At 41.1% G+C, this 14706-nt stretch overlaps 1 long non-coding RNA gene across 1 annotated transcript in view; it reads right to left on the bottom strand.

Annotated features, from left to right (window-relative positions):
• Positions 1-13930, bottom strand: part of LOC149216985 (uncharacterized) — a 212130-nt gene extending 198200 nt beyond the window's left edge. The window contains exon 1 of the long non-coding RNA XR_016250613.1: positions 13749-13930. This is a non-coding gene — a long non-coding RNA (uncharacterized LOC149216985). The remainder of the gene's footprint in view (positions 1-13748) is intronic.
• Between the last annotated feature and the right edge of the window lie 776 nt (positions 13931-14706).

Here is a 14706-nt window from a genome sequence, read left to right as displayed (position 1 = left end):
TCTGCACATACATTTTACGTCTATCTTCTGTGTCGAAATTGCATTTTTAAAGGTGGTTCCTTTACATTTATTAAATCTGTAACAGGGATGTAGTTTTGCAGAAACACGTGGCTACAATCTTCATTCGAATCAGGATATGCGAAAGCGTGTATAAAGAGATATCCGAGTTCTGGGCCAACACAGCGATACATTTGCATATCAATCTGCTCCCAGCGTTCGAGTAAATAAATGGTGGTGTGTCTGCGTTAACTCAGAAACGATATACATCGCCGCCATTGACTGCGTCCTTTTGAGAGGTTTATTTGTTGTTTATGAACCCTTGATAACACCACCGGGGCAGAGGAAACGCGCTATCGAAATTTTATGGTCAGTTGTCATAAGTCTGCGTTGAAGGCGTGGTTACAATCCGCCTGGCATCCTCATTGTTGTGCCATTGTCTGCGTGTTACATGGTGAGCGAATCGCTTCCGGAAAACGCCCATCCCGTGCCAAAAAACCTTCCGAATCGATCATTTCTTCTGCTGCCGACGGGTTCTCTGCATAACCGAAGGCAGAAGGTAATATCCTGAAATCGTATGCTGATTCTTCTAAAACTCGCGTGGGCATCAAAACTTATTCGCGCGGCAGCAGGGTTATTCCCTTCATTACGTAGACGGTAATTTCGATCCAGTTCCTGAGAAGGTAAAAGGTATCGCGTGAGGTTCTTTCATCCTTTGCTTTTCATGCGTTTAGGTTCTAACTTAAATAAAAAATTCAAAAAGAAAATTTAAATCGATTTTCATTTTGTTTTGGATTTTAGGTTATTTAAATTTTAGATTTAAGTTTAAGGTTTTTAGTGGTTACGCTTTAGTTCAGGTTTTGATTAGATTTAGATTTAAATTTTTTATAGTTTTAGATTTTAATATTTAGTTTTTTAGATTTTAATTATTTTAGATTTTAGTATTAGATTTTAATATCTAGTTTTAAAATCTTAGTTTTTTTTTTTTTAGATTTTAATTAGATTTCATTATTTTTTAATTTTTGAAAAAAAAAAAAAAAGGAAAAGTATAAAAATTTTGTGGTGTCAGCTGCCTTTCTCGGGAAATCATTATTTTCATGCTAAGATTTGAGAAAGTCTGCACATTTTGAGGGTTAGCTGCATATGGTATCTCGTCAATAATTGTGTGGTTGTTTAAAGCATTCATCTCTTTTAATTGCTAGATATCGATTTGATCATTGCAGGAACTTTGTGGTTTTACTGGATATTTAAGCATTGCTCAAGTTTGATGATAAATGATTGATGTTTATGGTCTATATTCTTACATCGTTTAGCAAGTAATCGTTCAAAAAACCAATCTCATAAGGCACTGATCTATCAAATTAATAAAATCATCTTAGTGCATCTCGTCTCCCAGCCCAACTGTTTGGCAGTTGGCCTCCATAACCTAACAGGGTCTACCCCCCTTAGCCACGGGAGACAGGCTTAAACGGAGGGATCGGGGATCAGAGTGACAGCCCCCGGTCTGAGGGTTGTCGTGTCAATCTGCGCGACTGCAGGGTCCATTCCCCTCTCCTAAACCCTATAAAACCCACCCAACCCCTCTCATTTCCTCACAACCATATTATTTCATTTGAGTGAGAATTTAAGTGAGAGTTTGTGAGGAGTTGTGGAGTTTGTTTTTGGAGCAGTAGTGAAGAGTCTTGGGCAAGCATTGTAGCAGGAGTGAGGAGCTTCTTGGGCAGCCATTGGAGCAACATTGAGGAGTTGGTTTATTGGAGCAAGTTGAAAGCAACCATGAGGAGGTAGTTTGTGCCTAGAGGTATTTTTTTCACTTGTGCAAATCTGTTTTTTCTTATTTATTTTTTTGTGCAAATCTGGAAATTGAAAAGAGTTTTTTTTGTGAAAGAAATGAACATTGAAGCAATGCTATTTTTTTGTTTTCATTTTTAGATTTTTTCCTTTGATTTCCAAGTGATAAAATGGCACTTAGAGTGAAAGATGTTGCTTGGGCATATGTTGAAATGGTTGATAGTCAAATGCATTGCAAATTTTGCCATAGAAAAATTAAGGAAGGTCCTGTGGGCATTAATAGGCTGAAACAACACTTGGAAGGAATTAGAGGCCAAATTACTCCATGTGAATCACCAGAAATTGGGGAGATTATGAAGGATTTGTTAGCCAAATTTGAGAAGTTTAAAGAAGAAAAAGTTAGGCAAAAATAATTAGAGGCTGAAATTGGGAGGAAGAGGAGTATACAAAAAATTCTGGCTACCAACCCCCATTTTGATTTTGAGGGTTCTTCCTCTATCCCTTGTACTATTGCAACCAACCCCTTCTGATATGTTCCTCCCTCTTTGGAGTCTATTCAAGAAAAGGGTAAGGGTAAAACGAAAAAGAAGGGTGATATGAATATCAAAAGTTATTTCACTGTCACATCCTCCTCTCCATCAGATGCAAATGGTCTTCAAGCTAGTATAACTTTGCAACCCACTTTAAGTGACCATTGGAAGAAAGAATTGAGGGAGACTGCTTATGATTACATATGTAGATGGTGGGATGATGTTGATATCCCCTTCAATGCTTCCCGTTCACCATATTATGAGCTTATGTTTGATGCCATACATGCTGCTGGAAAAGGCTTCAAAGGCCCTACTATGCATGAGATAAGGGGGTATTGTTTGCAGAAAGAAATCGCCTCCATTAATGAGTATTTGAAAGATTTCAAGGACTCATGGGCAAGAACAGGATATACCATCATGTCAGATGGATGGACTGATCAAAGGAACCATACCATCATAAACTTTCTTATCTTCTGCACACAGGGAACCATGTTTCTAAAATCAGTTGATGCATCTGATAAGGTAAAATATGGACAATTGTTGTTTCAACTATTGGATGAGGTTGTTGAGGAGGTGGGGGTGGCTAATGTTGTTCAATTCATCATAGATAATGCCTCTAGCTATGTTCTTGTTGGTAAACTATTAGAGGAAAAACACAGAACCATCTTTTGGACCCCATGTGTTGCACATTGCATAGACCTCATGCTTGAGGATATTGGCAAATTAGATTGGGTCAAAAACATTGTAGATCATGCCAAAACCATAACAAAATTTATCTACAATCATTCATGTATTTTGAGCCTTATGAGGAGACACACAGGGGGCAGGGATATTATTAGGCCTGCCATCACTAGATTGGCTACTCATTTTTTGACATTGCAATCTATGATTTCACAACATAGAAACTTGCAAAAGATATTTTCCAGTGAAGAATGGAATCAAAGCCAATGGTCTCAAAAACAGGATGGCGGAGAATTGAAAAAGAAAGTTAATGAAGAAATATTTTGGAGAAAGGCAGTAGAGATTGTGAAGGTTGTTGAGCCACTCGTTAGGGTGTTGCGGTTGGTGGTGTTGATTTGGGGTAGCATCGGATGTGCTCTAGCCACGAAATTTGATGGAGAGGTTGGGGTACATGAGAACTCCAATACCCAGAAAGGGTTTAGGAAGATTCTAAACAGATCAGGAGATATTAAAATAATTGATATTTTTAATGGAGTCCCTAAGTCTAAACTTAGGGAAAATAAAATATTAATGTGTATTAATATGAATATGTGTTAGAATGGTCCAAAAGACATCGATCAATCCAGATCTCATCTTAGCCAATGATTAGGGACTTAATCTCGGTCATTGATATGTCAACAGGAAAAGTATAAGAGGAGGCTTGAGGGTCACTTGGAGAATACACTAGAGTGATCAGCCATTCTATTTTCTAGAGCGGGGTTTTCTAAGAGAGATAGAATTAGTAATCGGGAGATTTAGTTGAGGGGCATTTGAGTACAGAGAGACAGAGAGGCAGAGATAGTCCCGGGAGAGCAGCGCAGTAGCCAAGGAGAGTGACGCAGAGCCAGCCAGGGCCATGCAGAGGTAGCCGGGAGCTACGCAAAGCCTCAGAGAGGCCAGCTTTGCTGACGCAGAGGGCCAGAGGGCTAATGCAGGGCCTCCCAGGGCTGGCGCAGACCCATCCGGGGTAATGCAGGGCCAGCGTGAGGCAGAGAGGGGCTGACGCAGCCCAGAGAGAGGATCACGCTGGGGTTTCTAGGGCAGATTGGTGCTGAGTAGCTCCCAAAAGGATTATCCGAGGTTTCAGCCAGGAGATTTGTCAGAAACTGAGAGGTATTACTGCCAAGGAAATTCTTTGTTGGGTAGGCCAGTTTCGACACTCGGATTGTACTCTGACATTGCTTAATAAGAAAACCCTCAGATAGTTGCACTGGTTTTCCCACATTGGTCTTTTTTGAGGACATTAGTCCAAAAATAATGGTGTCATATGGCGTGTTTGTTTCTGTTTCTTTTAGTCGCTTATCTGTAATATGTTGAGCATGCACTAGTGTTTATTTTCAGTATTTACATTGTAAATAACTTGTTAAGGAAAATAACAAGTAGGTAGGAATAAATCAGATAAAGAGCATGGAGGGTTTTTAACTAGGTAAACTTAGAAACTTCAACATGGTATCAGAGCGTGATTGCAGATCACAGGAGAACTGAGGACATCAGCCGAGCAGAGCAATAGCAGCAGAAAATGCAGTCCCGAGGTGACAAAAGTTGTTTCTAGCAGAGCAGCAACAAGGGAAGGGTGACACAGTGCTTGCATCATTAAGGGTGAGCCAAGAAGAGGTAGTGCAGAGGTTAAGAAAGGGAAAGGGAGCCTCACGCAGAGCCACGCAGAAGCTAGGAGGGCTGACGTAGTTGGATGAGGAGGTCGGGTTGCTGGTGTCGGGACTGCGTAGAGCCTAGGAGATCTCACCTTCAGGTTGCTAGGGTTTAGGAGGCTGCGGGAATATTGCATAGTGGAGCTGGTGAGGTACTGTAGTCAAAACAGTACCTGACAGAGCAAGGCCAGAGGAGTTGCTACCGAGGGTTTCTAGCCGAGGAACCCGGATCAGTGGTGCGGTTGCACAAGACGATCAGAGTAGGGGGCATCTTGATAGTGGCAGAAGGATTTCCAGGAGGGAAATCAGGACTCAGAGGGAGTCTAGAAGAGAACTTCCAGACGGGAAGTAGAGACTCAGAGGAGTTGAACAGAGAACTTCCAGGAGGGAAGTAGAGGAGCATCATGGCACTACAAGGAGTAAGAGACCAAGATAGACTGGACAGAGCATCGAACTACGCATTCTGGAAGGCCAAAATCTTATCCATACTTGACAGGAATTGTGTCAAGAACTTCGTCTTGAAGGTAATAGCTATCCCAGTCGATCCCAATGATAATGACAAGTACGAGGAGGCAATGGCGAGGGCCAAGAGTATCATCCTTGATGGGGTCAAGGATCATGTAGTACCACACATAGCCGAGAAGGAAACGTCATTTGAGATGTGGGAGGATCTCAAGAAGTTGTACCAGCATACTTTTGTGCAGAGAAGAATGTTGCTTGAGAATCAATTGAGGTCATATCAGATGAAGAAGGGAGAACCGATTGACACCTTACTCGGTGGACTGAATGAGATCCGAGATCAGTTGACTGCTATAGAGGGACACTGGATAAGGAGTTGATGGTGAGGATAGCTCTGAATGCTTTCTTGGAAGACTGCGAAGTATTTGTCCAGAGTATACTGGGTAGAGGGACTCTCCCACCTTCAGACGAGATGTGGGCAGCTCTTCACTAAGAAGAGATCAGACGGCAGTTGAAGACAGGTAGCAGCAACAAGGGGATCAAAGTCAAGCAAGACGAGGAAGATGTGGTCCTAGCATCTGAGCGAAAGCAAGAGAAGCAGAAGAAGAAAGATCTCTCCAAGATCAAGTGCTTCCACTGTGGGGAGCTGGGTAATTATGCGCCCCATTGTCCAAGGAAGAAGAGTAAGGGAGAGTCTTCCGAGACTAAGGGAGAGCTACGGATTTTTGTTTCTTACTGCACCAGGAGGTCATCCTTGATACAATGTTGAAACAGTTCCTAGAGGTACTTTTCCAATCTACTGAACTTCCAACCCAATCTACATCAATAAACCCACTCAGTCTGATGTCATTACTTCTGGTGTACAATAGTCCATACTCGATTATTTCTTGTATATATCTGAGAACATCTTTGGCTGCTACCAAATGCGCCCTCTTAGGCTCCACCATGAACTGACTGAGGGTGTTGACAGCGTAACAAATACCTGGCCTGGTATTGACCAGATACATCAGGGACCCTATGAGCTGCCTGTATAAGGTGGGATCGACATCTTTGTCTTCTAATGCATCGATTTTCTTCAAGTTGGTGATCATCGGAGTAGCCATAGGCCTACAGTCCTGCATCCTGAATCTCTTCAGGATTTCTGTAGCATATCTCCCTTGTCCAAGGAAGATCTCACCCTTCTGCTGCCAAACTTCCAACTGCAGGAAATAATGCATTTTTCCCAAATCCTTCATGTTGAATTATGTATCTAGATTCTTCTTGCAGTCCTCAATGAGCCTGGATGATCCTGTCAAGAAGAGATCATCCACATATAATACTAGGACTAGAGGCTCATTCTCTACAACCAAATAGTAGAGAATGGGATCTGCATCACTCTTGACGAACCCCATCTTTTGCAAGTAGCCATCAATTCGACCATACCATGCTCTAGGCGCCTATTTGAGCCCATACAAGGCTTTCTTCAATCTGCATACATGAGATTTCTTCTCATGTGTCTCAAAGCCTTCTGGTTGTTCAATGTATACTTCCTCTTCTATCACCCCGTTCGAGAACGTCGTCTTGACATCCATCTGATAAATCTCCCACCCCATCTGTGCTGCAAGAGATGTGACGGTTCTAATAGATGTATACCTGGTTACTGGGGCGAAGGTCTCTTCGTAGTCTATTCCTTCCTTCTGAGCATACCCCTTAGCCACAAACCTAGCTTTGTACTTTTCCACATTGTCGTCTGCAATGTATTTGATCTTGTAGATCCATCTTGAACCTACCACTGATCTGTCCTAAGGCCTAGGCACTACTTCCCAGACATCATTTACCATTATAGAGCTATATTCCTCCACCATCACATCCATCCAAACTTGATGCTGAACGGCCTCCTGAAAAATGGAAGGTTCCCCAACCTAAGCTACCAAGGTCTGAAATCTGTCTGGTTGTCTTCGCTCCCTTTTACTGTTCCTCAGTGCACCAATGAAATCTTCTACATCCCGTAGAATCTGTCAAAGTTCCCGACTTGTTCTTCCTCTGGTAGTAGGTGCATTTATTAGCTCTTCCTCTTCCCGTGATTCCTCCTGTTTTGAAGGAGAATTTCTGGTATTGGCTTCCACTGGTTGAAGTGGTTTGACCAACGGCTCATCTTTTGACTACTCCTCGGAAGGCATTTCTCGAGATTTTTTGAATGCCCTATCCTCCATGAACTTCACATCTCGCCGAACTACTACCTTCCTGCTCCCTAGAAGATAGATTCTATATGCCTTAGCATTCTCGTTATATCCCACAAGATATCCTTTCTCTGCAGTTTGATCTAACTTCTTCCTCTTCTCCTCAGGTATACGACAATATGCTAAACTCCCAAATATCCTGAAATGACTAACTTCAGGTGTCTTCCCGATGAAGACCTGCTCTGGAGTAATCTTGCCCAATGCCCTATGAGGAGTTCTATTCTGGACATAGACTGTCGTGCTGCATGCTTCTGCCCACAGGAATTTTGGCATATCCTGATCATACATCATTGCCCTAGCTGCTTCCACAATAGTCCTGTTCTTCCTTTCTGCTACTCCATTCTGCTTCAGATTATAGGGAGTTGTCCACTCTCTTCTGATGCCCTCCCTAGCACAAAAACTGGTGAAGTCCTTGTCGACATAATCTCCACCATTGTTTGAGCACAACACTTTTATTTTCCTTCCTGTCAGATTCTCCACTAGAGCCTTGAACTCTTTGAATCAACAGAAAACCTCATCCTTGGTTTTCAGAAAATAGATCCAAGTCTTCCTGGAATGGTCATCGATGAAGGTGACGAAGTATTCGGCACCACTAAGAGCTTTTGTGGACAATGGTCTGCAGATTTCTGAGCGTATCAATGCTAGTACACTCTTGGCCTTACTGTTACTTCTAAGAAATGCTACTTTGGCATACTTGCCCAGAGCACACCCTCTGCATACATCATCTCGTTCAGTTCTAAGATCTAGAACTCTTGTTACAGTTTTCCTGAGAATTCTCAGAGCCCCATGGTGCAAATGTCCCATCCTTCTGCGACATAGTTCATTCAAATCCTTGTCTCTGTTACTACCTATCAGTCCCATTGGTGATTCTAGCTACAACCTATACAACCTGTTACTCTGATTCTGATATGTACCTTCTTTTTCCAACTCGGGTGTTTGACGTATACTTTCTCCTTAATGAAGAAAACGTCATAGCCCTTGCTTTGAAGTTGAGATATGGAAAGTAAGTTCATCCTCAATCCTGGCACATGTAGCACATTGGTAGCTCGAAACCGCTCTCTTGTTTCTGTTTGAAAAACTATAGTACCCTTCCCTACTAGAGTACACTTTGCCTTATTCCCCATGGTGATCTGAAAATTCATTCTTTCCTCCTGATAGTCTAGGAAACATTCCCGGATTCCTATCATATGCCAGGAGGCTCCACTGTCTATATACCATACCCCTAATGATGTAGAGCTTACTACGCAAGCAACTTCTTCTTCCAATCTGGAAGCCAGCATAGAGAAATCGAAATTTCTATCTCTTGTGCATTCTTCTAAAAATCTGCACAAGTCTCCTGACGTGGGTGCCTCTACATCATGCCCCTGACCCATAATTGATTTTCCCTTCCTATCTTCGAATCTTTGCTCTCATACCATGTGAAAAATTCTAAACATAAATTCTATTACTGCAGCAACTGATTTATTTTACCTACTTATTTCTCAATAAGTTATTTACGAAATCACTTCAGTAAATATTTAAATAAATTCTACTGTAGATATCACACCATTATACAGAGACAAATATATGCACAAGAATCAAATACATGAACACAATTATTTTTGGACAATTGTCCCCGAAAAAACCCAATTCAGGAAAACAGGTGCAACAGAGGAGGGCTTTATTAATCTTCAGCAACAATCGCTTTTACAGAAAAAAATTGCATAGACACCAGGAGAAAACACCTAATACTTTTCTCTGAGACTTTCCGACACCCTAGAGGACTTCATTTCCCTACTGCGTCATTCTGCGTGGCTCTGCGCTGCTCTGTCCTTCTATGCGTCATCCACTACGTCTCTATGTTCTGCGTCTCCCTCTGCATTGTCTCTCAAAGTCCCTACGTCACCTCTTCTGAGCTCCCTAACTACTGCTAATCACCCCCTCTTCCTCCACCCTACAACTCTCCCTCTGAAATCGATTTCACTCTCTCTGAGAATCGATTTTCCTTGGGATACTGAGTATCTGCTGGTGTGTCTCCAAATGACCCTCAAGTCTTCTCTTATACTTTTCCTGTTGACGAATCAATGGCCAAGATTAAGTCTCTAATCAACGGCTAAGATTAAAACAAACTTGATCCTCGTCTCTTAGAAGCTTCTCATCCTTATCTTTATTAATACCCATTAATATTTTTATTTTCCTAAGTTTAGACTTAGGAGCCCATTAAAAATATTAATTATTTTAATAACTCCTCATCCTGATGGAATTTCTCAAAACGATTTCTGGGTCTTGGAGATCTTATGCGCCTTAGCCTCTCCACCAATTTTCATGGCTAAAGCACATCAGATGCTACCACAAATCAACATAAGGGAGCAACACCCAGAAACACCAGGAGGGAGGAGAGAACTGGTTTGATGAGGATAACTCTCCCGACCAAATTGAGCCATCTTACTCCCCAGGAGTGCACCCTTTTCCTTATTTTCTGTAGAACATTCTCCCAATCTTCCTCGGATGCCTGCTTTAGGGAAATGGGAATCCCAAGATAGTTGAAGGAGGTTCGATGGGCATCTATAGGGAAGCCAAGCAGACAAGCAATTGCATTCACCGTTTCCACTTGACAATTCCAGCCAATCAATTTGCATTTCAGTTTATCAGTCCCCCAGAAAGAAGAAGATACCTATCTAAGATCTTTTTGAATCTAGATGCAATTGCCAAGGAGGCTCCACCATCAGAAGGGTATCATCGGCAAACTGAGAATGATTAATTTCTCGAGCATTCCTTGCAATACTAAGACCCAGGAGAGAACCTGCCAGCCTCTCAACTTGGAGCATATGACTCAAAGCTTCTGCCATGATTATATAAAGAAGAGGTGATAGAGGACAACCTTGTTGAAGGCCTTTAGAGGCAGCGAAGAAGGGGGTCAAGCGACCATTAATTAATGGAGCGATCCAAGGGGAACCAATACAAGCATTAACCCATAAAATGAGATCATTACTAAAGCCTAACACTCATTACTAAAGACATATTCAGAGTGACAACTCGTTCTGTGTCTTTGATTAGGCTACCAAGAGTGAAGCTCGAGGCGTCAAGGGCGAGAACATTCTTCAGAGGGGTGACTTCACCTCCGCCTTCCTTCGGGTTACTTTCCGCTACTATTTCTCCTTCTTCAATTACCAAAACCTCCACCAAACTTGTCCTTTGAGGGGGAGCCTCCATTTCTAGTTCCTCGTCACTTAGCACTTTGAAGGGGTTCGAGGAGGATGGAGCAGTGTTGTTGGCCACAGGGCCTCGAGGCTATGTCATCAGTTCTTTTCCTTTCAGAGCTCTTTTTGGTTTTTGCCATTGCTCCTCCTAAGCAGCCGGAGCATCCATACTTTTATCTTTCCCAGCTTTGATGCAGTCTCTGGCAAAGTGACCATAATCGTGACAGCCACTGCATTTTAATGGGATTTGTTCATAGTCCAAGACTTGTTTGTGCTTCCACTCTCCCATATTTAGATTAAATTTCAGCTAGCAGACCCTTCTCCAAATCTACTTCTACACAAATTTTGGCATAGGCAAATTGGGAGCCTTTGGGTTCAGACTTGTCCAAGTATTTCCCAACTCCATTACCAATAGCCCTGAGGCAGTCATCACTCTAGCAAGAGATTGGGAGGCGCGAAAGCTTGACCCAAACTGGAATAGCAGTAGGGATGTCCTCGTCTGGACTAAAGTCGAGGGACCATTTGTTCAAATACATCACTCTGGAGCCAAAGAAATATGACCCGCTTTGGAATACTACCTCTTTGTCCTCCTTATTGTCCAACAAGAAGATAAAAAACCCATTGCCAATTGCAGAAAGAGAAATCTCACCCTTCATCATAGGATTCCAGGTTTTCTTTATCCGGACTTCCATCGATCTGGGTGAGGGCCACATACCCATGAATTTCCCAATCAAGGCTCTCTCGGCATAAGCAAGGGAGGTTCGACGCACCCAATCCGGCAAGGATACATTCTTAACCTCATCGTTCCGCTTGACGAACTTGGATGCAGCGACAAAAGGTCACACACACTTTGGGAGGGAAGCCACTAGAGATTGGAAGGCGACATCAACGGAGGGGTCCGGTAAGGGAGGTGGGGGTGCCCCCTACACAACGGCCATAAGGGAAGCTTGTAGTTCTCAATTCGAACCAAGGACTCTCGCTGAAAAATCTCCAGTGAATCAATTCCTAATTCTTGAGCCTCAGTCTTGAATCTCAACAAATTATTGCTATTGTTAGTACAAAAGTTTTTAAGGAAGATATTTTATTGCATTTCTTGGAGAACTAAAGGGTCTAGGAAAGCAATTATTATTTTATTGTAAGAAGAGATGAAGTTCAACTATATTTAAAGAGTAGCTCTCTCCATTTGTAGTCATGGTTGGATTTGTGGGGAGTATCTCCTCTTTGAGCTTCATTGTATATCTTTTGGAAGACATAATGGAAAGTTCACGGTTTCCCTTTATTCATATGTGAAGCTTGTTGTCATTCCTTTTGTTGATTTCGAAGTTACTTGAATAGAACATGCTTGAAAGGCCAAAAGGTAAGGATATATTACCATTTTGGAAGGGTTTACTGTGAGAATTCTTCCCCTTTTAATCTCCTTTGATGTTTTATTGTTGAATGTGTTATCTTACATCTACCATCTTTTAAGATTTGTTTTCAGGTTAACACTTCTGTTGTCGCGCGGATTGACACGAAAACGCTCGGATCGGGGGCTGTCACTCTGATCCCCGATCCCTCCGTTTAAGCCTGTCTCCCACGGCTAAGGGGGGTAGACCCTGAGGAAAGATAAAGGCCAACTGTCAAACAGTTGGACCAGGAGACGAGATGCACTAAAATGGTTTTATTGATTTGATAGACCAGTGCCTTAAGAGATTCGGTGCTTAAATGATTACTAACTGGACGATATAAGAATATGAACCACAGGCAGCAATCACTTAACATCAAATAAAGAGAACAATGCGTTAAATATCCAGTAAAACACAATGTTCATCAAATAACAATATCCAGAAACTTAAAAGAGATGAGTTTGCTTTGAATGACAGAGAAACCAGATATTTATTTCGTGTTTAAACCTCAGCACGAAAGATATACAATGATAAACAACTGAAGATGGCAAAATAATTTTCCACAAATATTTTTTTTTTTTTTTTTTAAATAAAAAAAATAAAAAAAATCTAAACTATGAAAACCTTAAAACTAAATCTAAAATCTAAAGGATTTTTTATTTTTTATATTTTAAAACAAAAAAAATAAAAATAAATAAATAAAATAAAATAAAACTAAAATCTAGAAATCTAATTAAAGCTAAATATTAAAGTCTAAAATAAAATCTAAAACTATAAACATAAAATCTAAAGACTAAGTACTTGAATCTAAACTAATAGAAATCAAAATGCTGACATTTTCATTTTTTTTATTTTTTTTTTTTGTTTTTTGTTGATTTTTTTTTTATGAAACTATTTAGAAGGAAAATTAAAATCTAATTAAAATCCTAATTCTAAAGACTAATTAAAATCTAAAACAAAACTAAAAAAAAAAAAAAAAAAACTTAAATCCAAATCTATTTGAAACCTAATTAAATGGGAACCAAACCATAACTAAAACCCTAAGCGTGAGGCACTATGGACACCAAAAACGTGAAACGCATTTGCTGAGGGTAACTCGACGGCAAACAAAGATGAGGTGATGGCGTATTCAGTAAATGGATGCACAGCCGAGCACGACGGACCGCAAACAAGATCGACTGATCTGTTATGAATACAGACAGCGGATTCAACGCATTCAAAACCACAGCGAATTTATTCTGATTCAGTGGGAACGAAACTGAAGAGGGAACGCGAAAGAACACGCAATGGGCAGCGAAAATGGTATGAAGATCTAACCCCACGACCACGTTGATGGAGGCGGCTTAAACGCTGAAAGCAAAAAACGAAAATTGCGACCCCAGCCAGCAAATCGTAACCCAAGCAAACACTTTCAAATAAAAACGGGCCACAGAAGAATTTCTTTGATATTCTATACCAATCCAATGATAAGAGGGAAAAAGCACGCAGGAAAGAAGGCCAGCAGGTTATTTCGTGATTGTATTCGAGGGCGAGATAACCAGATGCGGGAGTGCGATGGCCCAAAATGCAAAACGATTTTCGCTACAGGCTTTATAAATTTTTTTTTAAAGAGGGGAATGCTGGGCTATGGTTTGACACAGAGCAGAAAGCAGCAAAAGAAAAACAAAAAAAAAAAAAAGAACTATACTTGCAGGAGCAGAACAGCGATGCATATGACTTCAGAAAAAGGATACCTTCAGCAATTTACAATGAAATCAACAGTGCAAAGAGACCTACGCGATTTTTTCTTTGGCAAAAGGAATACGATTTACGTTGTTACCTGGTTTGATGGTTGCTAAATGCAGAGGACGCGTGGGTGAATGATCTTCAGTTGCAGGAGCCTCTGAAACTTGCATTACCACTGTGTGCTTCGATTGATGAATGCAGCTTGACACTTTCAAACCCCCCACGCAAGAAATGCTCCCTCGTTATCTAACCTGCGTCTTCTGACTTTGAATGATATCACAGTAAATGTAGCCCTATATATATATTCATCAAACAAAACCAGAATTCTAAATGAAAACTGCGAATACGTTATAGCAGGATTGGAATGCCACGATTACTGTTCACGCGAAACCCTTCAAAATTAACCTCAAATCAAAATTTTAAAGCTCTAGAACAGCCAAATTTAACCATGATTGCAGTAACATTTTCAATTTATCAGAAAATTTGAACTTTACTGTGAAAATAGAGAAAAATCTCTCCTGTAAAACAGAAAATGAACTTTAAATAATTAACCCAGGGCACAATCAGCTGGGCTCTGCACAGAACAGCCTGTGGGAGTCGGCTGGTTCAGCCCAGAACTTCCCCAAACGCCCACAAATACTCTTCACCTAAAGGTTCCCTGCACACCTCAAGCAAACATCAGCAAAGAGGGCGAGAAATGCTGCTAGATTTCAAGAAATGATGGAGATACCTGCCACATTTCCAGAAACCCTACAACATTCAAACCCTAGCACGTGAGCAAGATACCTGTACTCACAATGCTCTGAAAAACAAAACAGCTATTTTTAACTGCTGAAAACTGAAATATGCAGAAAAGCAAACATCTCACAGCAATTCCAGAGAGTAACACCAGCCAGTTCTGAACCCCAAAGTCTTTTTATTAACCAGAAAATCAGATTACAAGAGAGCTTTTCAGTACAGACTCACAGATCAGATAAACCTGTAAAATGACCCCCTAAGACCCTATATGAAGGAAATGATCCCAACGGCTAGTTTGGGTGATCCATGTAGAA

This window comes from Pinus tabuliformis, chromosome 1_1, assembly GCF_031772625.1.
Source record: "Pinus tabuliformis cultivar Carrire ecotype Pingquan chromosome 1_1, CPIR1, whole genome shotgun sequence".
In the NCBI taxonomy this organism is placed as follows: Eukaryota; Viridiplantae; Streptophyta; class Pinopsida; order Pinales; family Pinaceae; genus Pinus; species Pinus tabuliformis.
This window is presented reverse-complemented; position numbering and strand designations above follow the sequence as displayed.